Consider the following 12875-nt stretch of genomic DNA (forward strand, 5'->3'; position numbering starts at 1 on the left):
ATTGAGCAAACTGAGAAAGATGACAAAAACCACACTGGTAACTCCCTGAAATTATATGAAGAAAAAAAAACTTTGGTAGGTTGTCATTGGTACTTCCCCAATCTATGTCTCAGGCACATGTCTTTCAGTATTACAGTATTAGTGTACAATTAAAACATGACAGTTACTAGTAGAAGGGATGCTGTGTGACTTACTCAGCAGATATATTACATGTGAGCTCTCCTCTTTGAATAGATCTATAATGTTTGGGCCATGGATCTGGTATAAGTAAATGCTGTATGGGCAGATGACTGGAAGATTGTTCACATCCATGCAAGCGAAAAGTAACGCACTAGAAGTGGCAGGCTGGAAGGGTGTGGCCCTTCCTCTAGTCACAGTGCAGCACAAGTGTTATAAGCGCAATGACTGAAAGTTAACTGTTCAGACAACCAAATCATTCAATATTAAGTTTTAGGGTTATTACTGAACCTCTGTGTATGAATACATTAGTGAAATGGCATTTTCTTATTGTAATTTCTAAATAAGACTTACATTGTTGTTTTAATTTACCTTAAGTAGGTAATTAATGTAATTAACTTATTTATTGTTGTTCTCAGAATATCATGACATATGTATTAACTTGTACATACATAACTTGAAAGTAATCACTTTTCAAACAGTTAGTATCTATATACTTACCTTTTACATTTATTTATTTACTATACAGTAAAATAAAGTGATACTTTGCTTTATTATAAGAAATGCCAATCCTGATAGTAAAAAGTTATTATTATCATGAAGATAGCAATTTCTGAAATCTTGTTATTAGCTGACATACTGGACTAATAAAACCCCATTGTTAAAACTACTAGATAAAATATCCATCTTGTATCACAAAGAGTAACAATTTGATAGATGTATTTTAGCTACATGCAGACTATAATAGTCTTTTTCATACGACTTGCTAATATAAGCTTTGTGGTAGAATATAATGAAGTCTTTAAAAAGAATGCTCGATGAGTCCAAGAGGTCTACTAGCATATTTATATTCATTGGTTATTTGTCTTTAAATAAATGATCTTATAATTAACTGCAGTGCAGGATTAAAAATATTCAAGAAGAAACATTTAATCTCGTGAGATAAACTGATTGCAGACCTGAGGGTCTAGTGTGGGAAGTAAAGCCTGCCTACTGGGTTAACAAGGTTATGATAGGCCCGGATTAATTTAGAGCTAGTAAGCCTTGAATTAAATTTAAGCAATATGAAATTATAATGCTTTAATAAAATTAATTAGCATTATGAAAATGAGGTTAGGCTACCTGCTCCCCATTACCTTTCATTCATTGCTAGCTATGCTATCATATTTGGGCAGGTTATTTCATTAACTTGACCTGTGGAAGACTACGTGTGACGCATCACCAGGGTACAACAGTACATCAGAACTGGTTTCAATGCAAAACTTATCACATTTCCATACACAAATGAGGCTTTGGGACACAGAACAGGAGCAGGTAGATTTCAGATTTTACATCAAGGGTTCACTAAACTAATACAAACAAGAAGAATGAGGTTTAAACAGTGCTGCTAATTGATTAGTCAGTAATATCATGGAAAACTGAATTATTGAAGTAATATGCAAATATTGTTTAAATATCAGAACAAACCATTCATCCCCCAAGTCCAAAAACAGTCTGTTTTTACTCTTTCTCTGATGTCACAAGAATAAACTCATTTACATATCTCTGCCTACTCAACCTATAGCAGTTTAGCTTCACCTACTTACACATTGCAGTTCAAGAAACCAAAACAAAAGAAACACAATGCAAAGCATTGCCATATCAGAGAAGGGGCAACCATGACATAAAGGCGCAGTAAGAGAAACAGCCTGTTTAAGGAATAAAGAAAGGTTGGTCACGTAAAATTTAATTATAACTATTTTTGTAACACAAATCCACACCAATAATGTACATGGACATCATGGAAAAATCTAAAATAAAAGAAAAATGTAGGCTATGGGCCCTTTACAGTGAACACTGTGCCATCCCAGAGTTTTTATACAGTCTAGACTAACATAAGAAGTCTCTCTGAAGATACAACCTGCCTCTTACAGTAAATGAAGGTAAAGTGAACTTTCTGGTTTGGCCAGTGTCAGACTGGCAACAGTTCCTTTATAATGTTTGTTTAGCACATTACTGGGATCTTTCAGCTCAAAAGCAACCTACATGTTTCAGCACCTAGTGATTATTGTATGCTGGGGTATGAATAATGAACCTGAACCAAGATAATACAGTGTAACTGCTTGACATATTTTACCTGTCACAGGACTTCAGGGGGAAAGTGTAAAATGATGGTTGCAGTAGTATTAGTCTGCGCAGACAAAAACAATGCTACCTATAGTTTTCTTTCCCTGGGGCAACAAAACAAGTTTCATATAGACTTATACAGTTATTCTCTCTGACGTCATGGTTGAGGTCACATTTAAATACAATATTTCTGCTGTTGTACTGCAGCAGTAAGCCAAATAGCAGTATGAAAAAAAATGTTGACTCATGTATGAATGTAACAGGAATAAACTGGAATAGTGATGTTTCATATGTTGTGATTCCACCTCTGTAAAAAGATTTGTCTAATGGTTATTATTTTTAAAGGATGCCTTGCCTAACATTGTACATGGACAAGATGGTACATTATGAAATGTAAATATATATTGTCTAATTTAAGAGTGTCAATGTAAAAGCACTCTGTCATATGGCATTTTAGGGCTTTAAAAGTGTTCATTCTTAGTGCTGCATTTATGGGAAATACTGGGCACATTTCTCTTTCAAATAATGCCTTATACCATTCCTACCCTCCATCCACTGCCTCCACCCACTGACTCCACACCCACATGAATGTCACCTGCTGTCAGAACGAGATTATTTTATCCCCATGAACTGTATGTGTGGGTGTATTTACGAACGGTACTTGAGTATTTTTGCTTGTGTGTCAGATAACTGGGGTAATTAAAGCTTCATGTCTGGTTTAGAAGGACTCCAGAAAGCCAGTTTCTTAATTTGCATTCTTAATTAACTTGCAACGGAAATATAAGAAATCTCACTTTGAAGCTACAGATAATTGTATCTAAACTGTCCTATAAAAATAATGCCCTCGTCCACAGTAGTTTCTCAAATATACAGAAAGCATGGAATGGGAGGCATAATACCTAAAGCTACAAGATATTTAAAAGATTTAAAATGGGTTATGAAAAAGGTTAGCAAGCCCTTTGGAACTATTTGAATACTGTTTTAGTAGCTGCTAAAATATGATTTGATGTTCATTAAAGTCTTAATAATAATGTTAATAATATTTATGTAAATAAGATTTATTAAAGGAATAAAAAAGGCATGGTACCATAATATCTTTGAACAACAAGTTTAATGTATCACTGTTGGAAAACATGTGAGCCGGTCTTTACTGCATTACTACTGCAGTCAGTGCAATTAGCCTATAGTCATTAAGAAATGAGGGCTTATGTTGAAGAGAGGCTGCACATGCTCAGTGTATACATCTGAGCCAGCGTTCCATCAGCTCACTCTACTTCTTCACATGAGGAAGCTGAGACTATGTTGACTGTGTTGGCTCCTTTGCCTCCACAGTTACTGGGACTTTCCTCTGTGACTCAGTACTCAGGGCCTCAAAGTTAATACAGACATTGTTCAGCTCACCTGGCGGAGTAGTATGGCAGATGACTACCACTTTGTCTTTGCTATAATTGTCTGTGATCTGTTTAAGGCCTTGCAACATGCGACACATTTCAGGAATGTTCGATTAACACTCCAGGCTGAGGCTGTATTGTCTCTTGGTCATGACTAGATTTTTTTGTCGACATCAATGTTACCTGAGACAGGTGCAGTGGAGCAGGTGAACACATTGACTGGACCTCACAGTTTTAAATGGCTTGTGTTTAGGATATGTATTGATGCACCTCATGGGCACACTTGTCTCATTGGAGGTACTGATGTAGCTTATTACCCCCTATTGCATTCTTCTCTATGAATACAGTATATTCTTCTTGCATGGAAGCTGCTTTAATTACATCCCAGTTAATGTGATCAAAGCAGTCCTGAAGCACATTATCTGTCCATGTTTGTCCAGGCTTTTTTTTAACATACTGGAGAAGCTTGCCTTTATGCAGCATAGGAAAGCAAAAAGATGTAAAGATGTGCTCCAATTGTCCAAAGTCACCCACAACATCACCCGGGTGTGCCGATCTTTGGGTTGACAGTATCTTTTAGCAGAATGAGTCCAGATTCACCCAAAACAGCACCAAGGTGTGCAGATCTGTTTTGATAGTATCTTGTAGTAGACTGAGTGCTGTTGATGAACTTCCTAGCCATGAAATTTAAACAGCAAGAATGAAAATTCTGGTAAATTTCCTTGGCAGATAAAAGGGTCTGAATTTCACCATTATTTTGTTATAGTGTGTCAGGTTAGACTATGTTCCAACTTGGTTCAACACATGAAAAGAACCACATAGTGGTCTCTACGGAATCACTGCTAAACCTGGGTTTGCAAGCCAGTGTGTATCTGTTTTGTATATATCTTCAAATGGAACATTTTAGCCAGCCAAACAAACAGAAAGTTATTTAATAATTTCACAAAGAGTTGCTGTTACTCCTGAGTGGTGAAACAGAATAGCATTCACCCTTTCATCTGGAGATAGTGAGTTTGATCCCTAATTATGCTATCCTTGGCCAAAAGCCTGAGAGAGCAAAATCGGCTGTGCTCTCAGAGAGGGACATACTCTCTCTCTCTCTCTTTTTCTCTCACCCCTGACAATTACAGTCGCACTAGCCAGTAATGGATGTCTATGAGCTCATGTATCAGAAGAGGGAGGAGATCGCTATACTCCAAGTGTGTTATATTGCATCCTGATATTGCATGACCTACAGCTTGAACAGATTTGGTGACTGGCTGTATGTTTCTTGGAGGAAGCATTAAACAGCCCTCACCCTCACTGGTTGGCAGCTGTCATATGAGAATTATTTGATGGGTGGGAATTGGGAGAACAACTGGGAAAAATACCAAAAGCTAAAATAATAATTTATCTTCAAATAAGATAAATCCCATTCAAAGCACTCACAATGCATGCTTAGGTAAAACATACTATTTATTATTTTCCATCTTGTTTCAAAACTACCAATACCATTTCTCTACATGCTAAGTTTGAGACAGCTAATAGCATGAACAGATGTATTCTGCCAACTTTGATTTGTTTTGTAAGGTTCATGTTTGTAATAAATGTTCCTGAATTTCTTCTTTCAGTTGGTACATCATTATATACTTTTGAAGCGCAATTAATGTTTAGGTTAGTCACATTTTTTAAAATATAGTGCTTTTAACAACAGATGTTGTCACAAAGCAGCTTTACAAATGTCCAAGTCCAAGCCTCCAGTGAGTTAGTATGTTGTGATAAAGCCAAGCCAGATTTTCTAGAAGTGACAGACTTAGTTCCTTGCTAAATAGCTAAAGAGGCAAAGAGAGAGAGAGAGAGAGAGAGAGAGAGAGAGAGAGAGAGAGAGGAGGGAATGATTTTATTGCTCTTTCTCTCTCTCTCTCTCTCTCTCTTCTCTCTCTCTCTCTCTCTCTCTCTCTCTCTCTCTATTTCCCTTTCTAATGTCATTCTGGTATTGCTTTAAAGCTTTCTATTATAACTTCATGTTATGGACTGTGTATGAAGTGTGTCGCATTTGCAGCCTAATAAAAACATATTGCCCACACCTGTATATTGTCCTATTTTCTCAAAATTCTAATTCTGAGTGTAGATTTCTCATGAACATTGTCATGAACATTCTCATGCACTTGTTTGCTGAAAATAAAAAGCAGCATATGGAACACGTTATTGTCATTCCAAAGGCGAAAGAGATGTAAGTATGCCCCCTGTAAAAGTCCTTACATTGACATTATTATATTAAAAGTATTACAGTACTACATGAACGCGCATGGAGTTCACATGAGGTCACTGGCAAATTTACTGTGTACTATTACACACAGTATTATCACCGCGCTTGCAGTTTCCTCTGCAACATAAACAATACCAGTCGGTGAATGTTTTCATCTGTGCAGCAGTGAGGGATGGAAAAAAAGCACTTTAATCTTTCGACTGTCATCACAGGTCTGCACTGAAAAGTGGTGTGACACAGAGCCTGAGCTCAGGCTTGCAGCAGGTCATGGGGCATGTTACCACAGAGACCTCATTGTCTCATAGACTGTGTGGTATATCTGCTTTGAGAGCACAGTTAAGGTTAAGATTGGTTCAGTCTTGCGGATGCAGTGTCCTGTGGCAAGTCTTTCAGTTCCGCCAGCCTTTTTATTTTTGAAATTACATTTCTGTGCTATAGTTGTGTCATACACTATTGGCTATTGCTGTTTCTGCAAAAGCAGTTCGGTTCAGTGATAAAAATATTAGAGCATGGTCAAGTGCAACACTTTCCTAAAACCTATTGTAAACAACCTAGTTAATAAGCTATAAAAAATAAAGAAAGAAAATGAAAATAGATGAGCAAAAGAAAGACATTACAACAAAACTGCACAGCACAGAGATCAGGGTGAGATGTCATTGAGATCTTTGTCCATATCTCTGAACTTTTTGTTTGTGATGATTCTGTATTGTCAATGGCCACAACCATGACGTTACATTAGGAGTTTACCCCTGTTAGTGGTTGGCGTGCTCCCAGACACAGGCTGCTCTAAATGCCTTCATGGATTTCTTGTAAAGCACGTGACTTTTGTTAAAGCCGTAGTACTGCATTATGACCAAGCGGAGTCGCCACTGAGAAGAAACATGGACATTTACAAGAAACTCCCACAGCTGAGCTGGAAACCACCCAGCTTCCCTGGATGTCCTCTTGTGACCCTGTATACATTTTGTTGTCTGTTTGTAATGGCTTGTTGGCCCTTAATATGATGCAATATAAATAGCAATCCAGCAATAAAAGCCTTAAACTGTACATAGGCATTACTCAGCATATTTGTTACCTATAAATCAAAGGTTATTGTACACATTACTCTTTTAATTCTTTATGTTTTATTTGTTAAGAGTTTATTAAAGAGTTATTATTATTATTGTTATTATTATTATTATTATTATTATTATTATTATTGGCTTTATTTTCTAGGAAAATATGAACAGTTTGAAAATGTGACCCAGCATATGTTGAAACTACTGTCCATGCTGAGTTCACTGCCAACTTTGCCAGCTGTGACTTTTTCATCTCATTTTCCTTTCATACACAGCTCTGAAAGTGACTAAACTATAACCTGTACAATAGGTCTTAATAACTTCAAAGGCTGATGCATAGACACCATTCCAGGCACTCCTACACTGTCATTTGCTGACAAAAGGTGTGTCTGCTAAAGCTATTTTCACTGTTGTTTAAATATAGTTTGTCTTCAAGCAGCAGGGACCAACTCTGGTTCTAGATGGCCAAAGTCCAGTACAGTGTGGTGATTTCCCTGCTTCAACTCACCTGCTGAATCTGGTAATGAACCGATGAGTTAAAACATGTGTTTGATCACAGAAATCTCTAAACTGTGCTACACTCAGGCCCACGTGGACAGGAACATGGCACATCTTACCTAAAGAGTCTGGTGCTAGTCTGACGCTTTTATATTGCACCATGTTATGCAACCTGTAGATATTATTGATCCTCCCTAGTTCATAACAGGACCTGACAGGAGAAAACAGTAGTTAAGGTGTAATTGTACAATAATTACAACCCAAGTTAAGTAGGTTAAGTGGTTCAATCCTTACATAAAGCATCCCTATTGAAAAAGTTATATTTAAGGGACAGTTGTGCAGTCTCAGTGCAGTTATAAGTCCCTTCATTGGTTTCTGCTTTACATTTCCTCCTCTGTGGTAGCAAACACCTTATCAACCAAGACAACAATCAGCCTGTCACGAAGGGACAGGGCTGTGAAAAGGGAACAATAAACCCACATTCTTATGGTGGTACATGCATGAATATAACAAAAGAGAAAAAAGAATATAAATATGAACTAAATACTTAATGGCAGATAAAACAGGGAGAATTAATGCACCTGTGGAACTGACAGCACTCAAATCTTACATTACTAAATAAAGTGAAAAAGAGCTGAGAATGAAGCACTGCGCCATCAACTTACCCTATCAACTTAACATACTACCATGTTAAGCTAAAAAGTAAGGCTAAAGGTTCGTTAAATTTTATTTCCTCTTCACAGTTGCCTGAGCAATGAGTTCCAAAGAAATGAGATTGTCAAGTCTGGCCTTCACATTATCTCAGTCTCTGAGGCAAGGAATCTAGATGCAAATCTAGATGCAAAACACACTGCCAAAAGAAAGAAACTTATGCAATTTGATTGCATATTATAGATGGAATTTTCTAATTAGATGTGGTTATCAAATACATCCAAAGAAAATTCAAGGTGAGTAACTAGTGTACTATAGTAAGAGATTTAGAGATATTTAAAATTGTAGTGAAGTACACAAGGTACCTCCAGAGAAACATCATGTTTTGGGATGAGACAGTGTCTGAAATAGGCCTTGTCTACTTCAATACAATTTTAAATCTCTCTCTCTCTCTCTCTCTCTCTCTCTCTCTCTCTCTCTCTCTCTCTCATTAAAAAGGCATTTTAATGCTAATGAACACAGATTTAACTGTTTGCATTGCTAGTTGTTACTATGGCATGCAATGAAGTAAGGAGGTTTAAGTAGGAAAAAGATCTGATCTCTCAGAACTTTAGAACCCCATGAAAGGAATGTTATGGTTTAAATATCTAGCTTCTGTTTTGGACATAAACTGGTTTCACCTCTTAGACCTTAAGAAGCACCTTGCTTGCACAGCTGTTGAAAACCTTTGAATGTCCTGTAGAACATCAATCTTTTAATCTGAGGGTCCAGGGTTCAAGTGCCTGTTCAGACAAAGATGTTTTTACTTTGTCACTGAAATGTGCTTGTCAAAGTTCCTGAAATACCTCTGGGCAATCCTAAATTTTTCAGTCAGAATTGTAAGTCGTTTTGGATAAAAGCGTCAACTGAATGCCGTAAATGTAAATGTAAAAAACAATGCTGAACAACAAATGCATTCTACAGTCAATAAACTAATCTGACAGAACAACATGTTGTCAAGTTTCTGTGTATAGCCAACACTCAATGGAAGTTATTCAGCACCACAGCAAAAACATCTACTATACTTGTCAAACAAGTCATATGAGTATTTAGCATCACAACAACTTGAGACAAACGTGACTATAACAAAATATCTGTCATGTATGTATCATACAAACTGGAATGTATCATACAACCATCAGCTGAAGTCTTAATCATAAAATATTAAACTCACTTAGCGTGCTTGGTGGGTATCAGTGTGAATAATGAAATCACAATGCACTAATTGCACTGACAATGCATTATATATAACAAAGAATACACCATACTACTGTATATAATAAATTACATCAGAGAAAGAAGGATATTTTTATATTAGATGGTTAGTTTATAAATGTCACAGATGGCATCTCTTAGCCAGGCTACAGTGTGTAGTTAGAAAGTGTAAACTCAAATTTAAAGTAGTACTTCAAATAAATTCAAATAATAACCCCTGGTCAGCATGTGATATAGTGGGGCAGCCCATGGTTTGAGTGTGATACAGTGAGGGAACCCCTTATCGGAGTGTGATAAAGTGAGCGAACCCCTTGTCGGAGTGTGATACAGTGAGGGAATCACTGGTCGAGCATCACACTTTTAATCTGATGACAGTGGTCACAGTGCCCCTGTGCTTATTATAAACTTAAACTTAAGCATGTGATTGATTTCCCCCATGTTACTTGTGAAAATTGAATATATACTGTCCTTATAGACCCAAAATATATTATAATTAAGAATGAAAAAATTAATATAACCGGAGTACTCTCAATACATTATAGCTGATGGGTTAGCTGTGGCTATGCACTGCATGCAGAATCGCCATGTTGCTAGCCGAGTATGAGCGCTTGGTTCACATGAAAGTATACAAAGTAAAGACAAATAGTGACATCTTATGGAGAAAAGTAGGACTAAACAAGCCAGCCCCAAAGGAGCAAATATCCTAATGCTCTAAATATATATACACAAGAAATCAACAGGAACATTAAACTGTATATAGCTGAGCATAAAAGGGATAGTGTCATTATAGTGTTTTAGTTTATGTGCATTTTATTTGTAATGATTGGCTCATCCTGTCCTCCTGAGTCAGTATAATACTGCTCTGATGTATACCACTGCCTGTTATTGTTCTATCTAGTTGTTTAATCTCCTAAAAAGTAAACAATCCTATTATTTTATTATACATACAATAGTGAATTCATAATTAAACAGAATTACACAAAATGCAAGAATAAAGCTCACAAAAAAGAGATTATTTGACCAGAATATATGACAATTTTCCTCTGAAAAAACACACTATACAAGGCACCCTTCCAACAAGGAAGGGGCAGAGACTGTGGGACAAATGGGTCAGCTTAAAAGCATACAAAATACATAATTTATCTCCATTGGAAAAATATACTACAAAGACAGGGGCCATAGTACAGTTTACAGAGCACGTTCCAGGTGTATGGTACTTGGAACAGGGCAGTTCATTTGGAGGAGAAATAGTACAAATCTGATATGAAATCTGATTTGAAATTTGAAAACATGGAAGGGAAGTTTTTTTCTTTGCTTTCAACCAGAGAGGGAACTTGAACACCTTCAATAAAAATCAGCACCACAGCAGGGTTTTTAAGTTTCTAAGTTTAAAAGAGCATATCATTGGTCATTTTGTTGAGTCGTTGAATTAAGTATTAAAAAAACCAGAGAGATTACTTGATAATGTTTTAGTTCTGCTCTCTTACGTAATGACATGGATATTCATAAGGCATGCTAAAACAAGACATGCTCATACCAGAGCTGTTCCAGTGGCTTGTATTTCTGAAGTACTGAACATTAGAGAGGTAATTTAATCACATGAAAGGATCTTGCTCATAATACTGAAGACAAGCCTTGCACCCATTAGGCAACATGATTCCATTTTTATGGTTCTCTTAATCACACACATTTTTACAATCAAATCAAATCGATCATTTTACAGTATTCAGTCTTCACAACATATTATTGTATATCTACAATTGCATAGCAGTACATCTGAGTAATTTATGTGGGCACACCAAGCCATATAAGGAATACTAACAATGACTCCATAACAGTAGATGGTCACTCATCTTTGTTAAGAAAATTGGGGTTAAAATAGATGTTACACTGTATACACTACATTTTTGCAAAGATTTTTTTTCATCTTCCAAATTTTGCAAGATTTTTGCAAATATACTGTATGCTGTATAACTGTATGCTTATTATAACTTTACATATAACTGTAGACTATTTTAATATAACATATAACTGTAAACTATTTTAATCCGTTGTTGGCTGACTGCCAAAAAGAAATTACAGCAAGTTTGGAACTGCAGAGCATTTATTTAAAATAGATCCTGTACATCACAGTATTCTTTCTCTTTACACACGGAAGAGAAAGGAAGTTCAGTTACATACTCCTGCTGTATAAATGTTTAAATATCTTCAGGATCTAATTCCTTAAAAACATTAAAATCCCTAAATCCCCAAATCTACTGGCTGCTTCATGTACAAGGAAACGTTTGATTATAAAGTGATCGCACTGAGTTCATGATTATGGAAAAAGGTATAATATTATACCTAAAACAATCAAAATCTCTACTTCTCTACTTGTTTTATGAACAATTTAAAAACATGTTTTCATTTGGATTTTTAGTAATGAACTATAACACAATTACAAATCAGTTTTTTACTTATAATCTTTTATTATGGCATTTTACTTTTGGATATACACTGTTCATTCATCACTGTTTTTAAAAGATGTCGCTGTACTTTCTCTTTAGGATAAAATTTTCAGATCAAATTATTGGAATGTATCTGACCTAATCTCCTGCAAACAGATTCCCTGGTCACCCTAAATAAATTAGTAACAAAAACAGGATACCAAAAACTGTATATAAAACTTTCAAATTATAGAGGGGGAAAGCTAATCAATAATAAATCACAAAATAAATATCATTTTTTACTAGTGTATTTTGGCTACTTTATATGTAGCCATACAGGTATCTGCAGCTAACTACTACCAGGCAACAAAGGGCCCCACCAATGAAAGTCACAGTGGAAAACAATATGTACAGGGTTATTTTTGTATCACAGGCTGCATACTTTCTCTTTCGGATTCTTCGTGCAGTCGTAATGAAACGTTATATTTTTACACGTGGTAAAATACGTGTAATTTGAATGTTTATATACGTGTAAGACAAGTATGGTTACATGTAAACATATCATAACACGCCATTGAGCAGATGCGTCTCTGAATTGGTAGGGTATTTGTTTTTATAGGGTTACATATGCCAAAAAAAAAACAACAAAAAAAAAACGTACGTTACAATCTCCTATCATCTGTGACGCGCATACAAAGAGCATCAAAACCATGTCAAGCTTCTGAACAGTCACTTACCTGAAAATCATATCGTAGGTTAAATTCCAGAAATTCATGACTTCATTAAAGATTAATCCATTATAATTGCCTCCGTAAAACAGACCACGGTAAAATGCGTACTCTTTCAATACCCTTTCGTAGACCAGTTTTACTTTCGCTTTTTGAGCCAGTGCTGGTGCAGAAAATATAGAGGAGGAGACAATAGGGTGAAAAACGATAGACGTGGGCAAAGGCACTCGTTCAGCCGTTATAAGGCCTTCGTTATAGATTACAAAACGTATTATATTTAGGCTAAGTAAATAGCATACTGAGTATATATATATATATATATATATATATATATATAT

General features: G+C 35.9%; 1 protein-coding gene across 1 annotated transcript in view; it reads right to left on the reverse strand.

Annotated features, from left to right (window-relative positions):
- Positions 1 to 12665, reverse strand: part of acsl6 (acyl-CoA synthetase long chain family member 6) — a 45450-nt gene extending 32785 nt beyond the window's left edge. Inside the window, exon 1 of the mRNA XM_027010986.2 lies at positions 12547 to 12665. The gene's annotated coding sequence lies outside the window, so the exon portion shown is untranslated. The remainder of the gene's footprint in view (positions 1 to 12546) is intronic.
- Positions 12666 to 12875: the final 210 nt, after the last annotated feature.

This window comes from Electrophorus electricus, chromosome 6 (assembly GCF_013358815.1).
Source record: "Electrophorus electricus isolate fEleEle1 chromosome 6, fEleEle1.pri, whole genome shotgun sequence".
NCBI lineage: Eukaryota > Metazoa > Chordata > Actinopteri > Gymnotiformes > Gymnotidae > Electrophorus > Electrophorus electricus.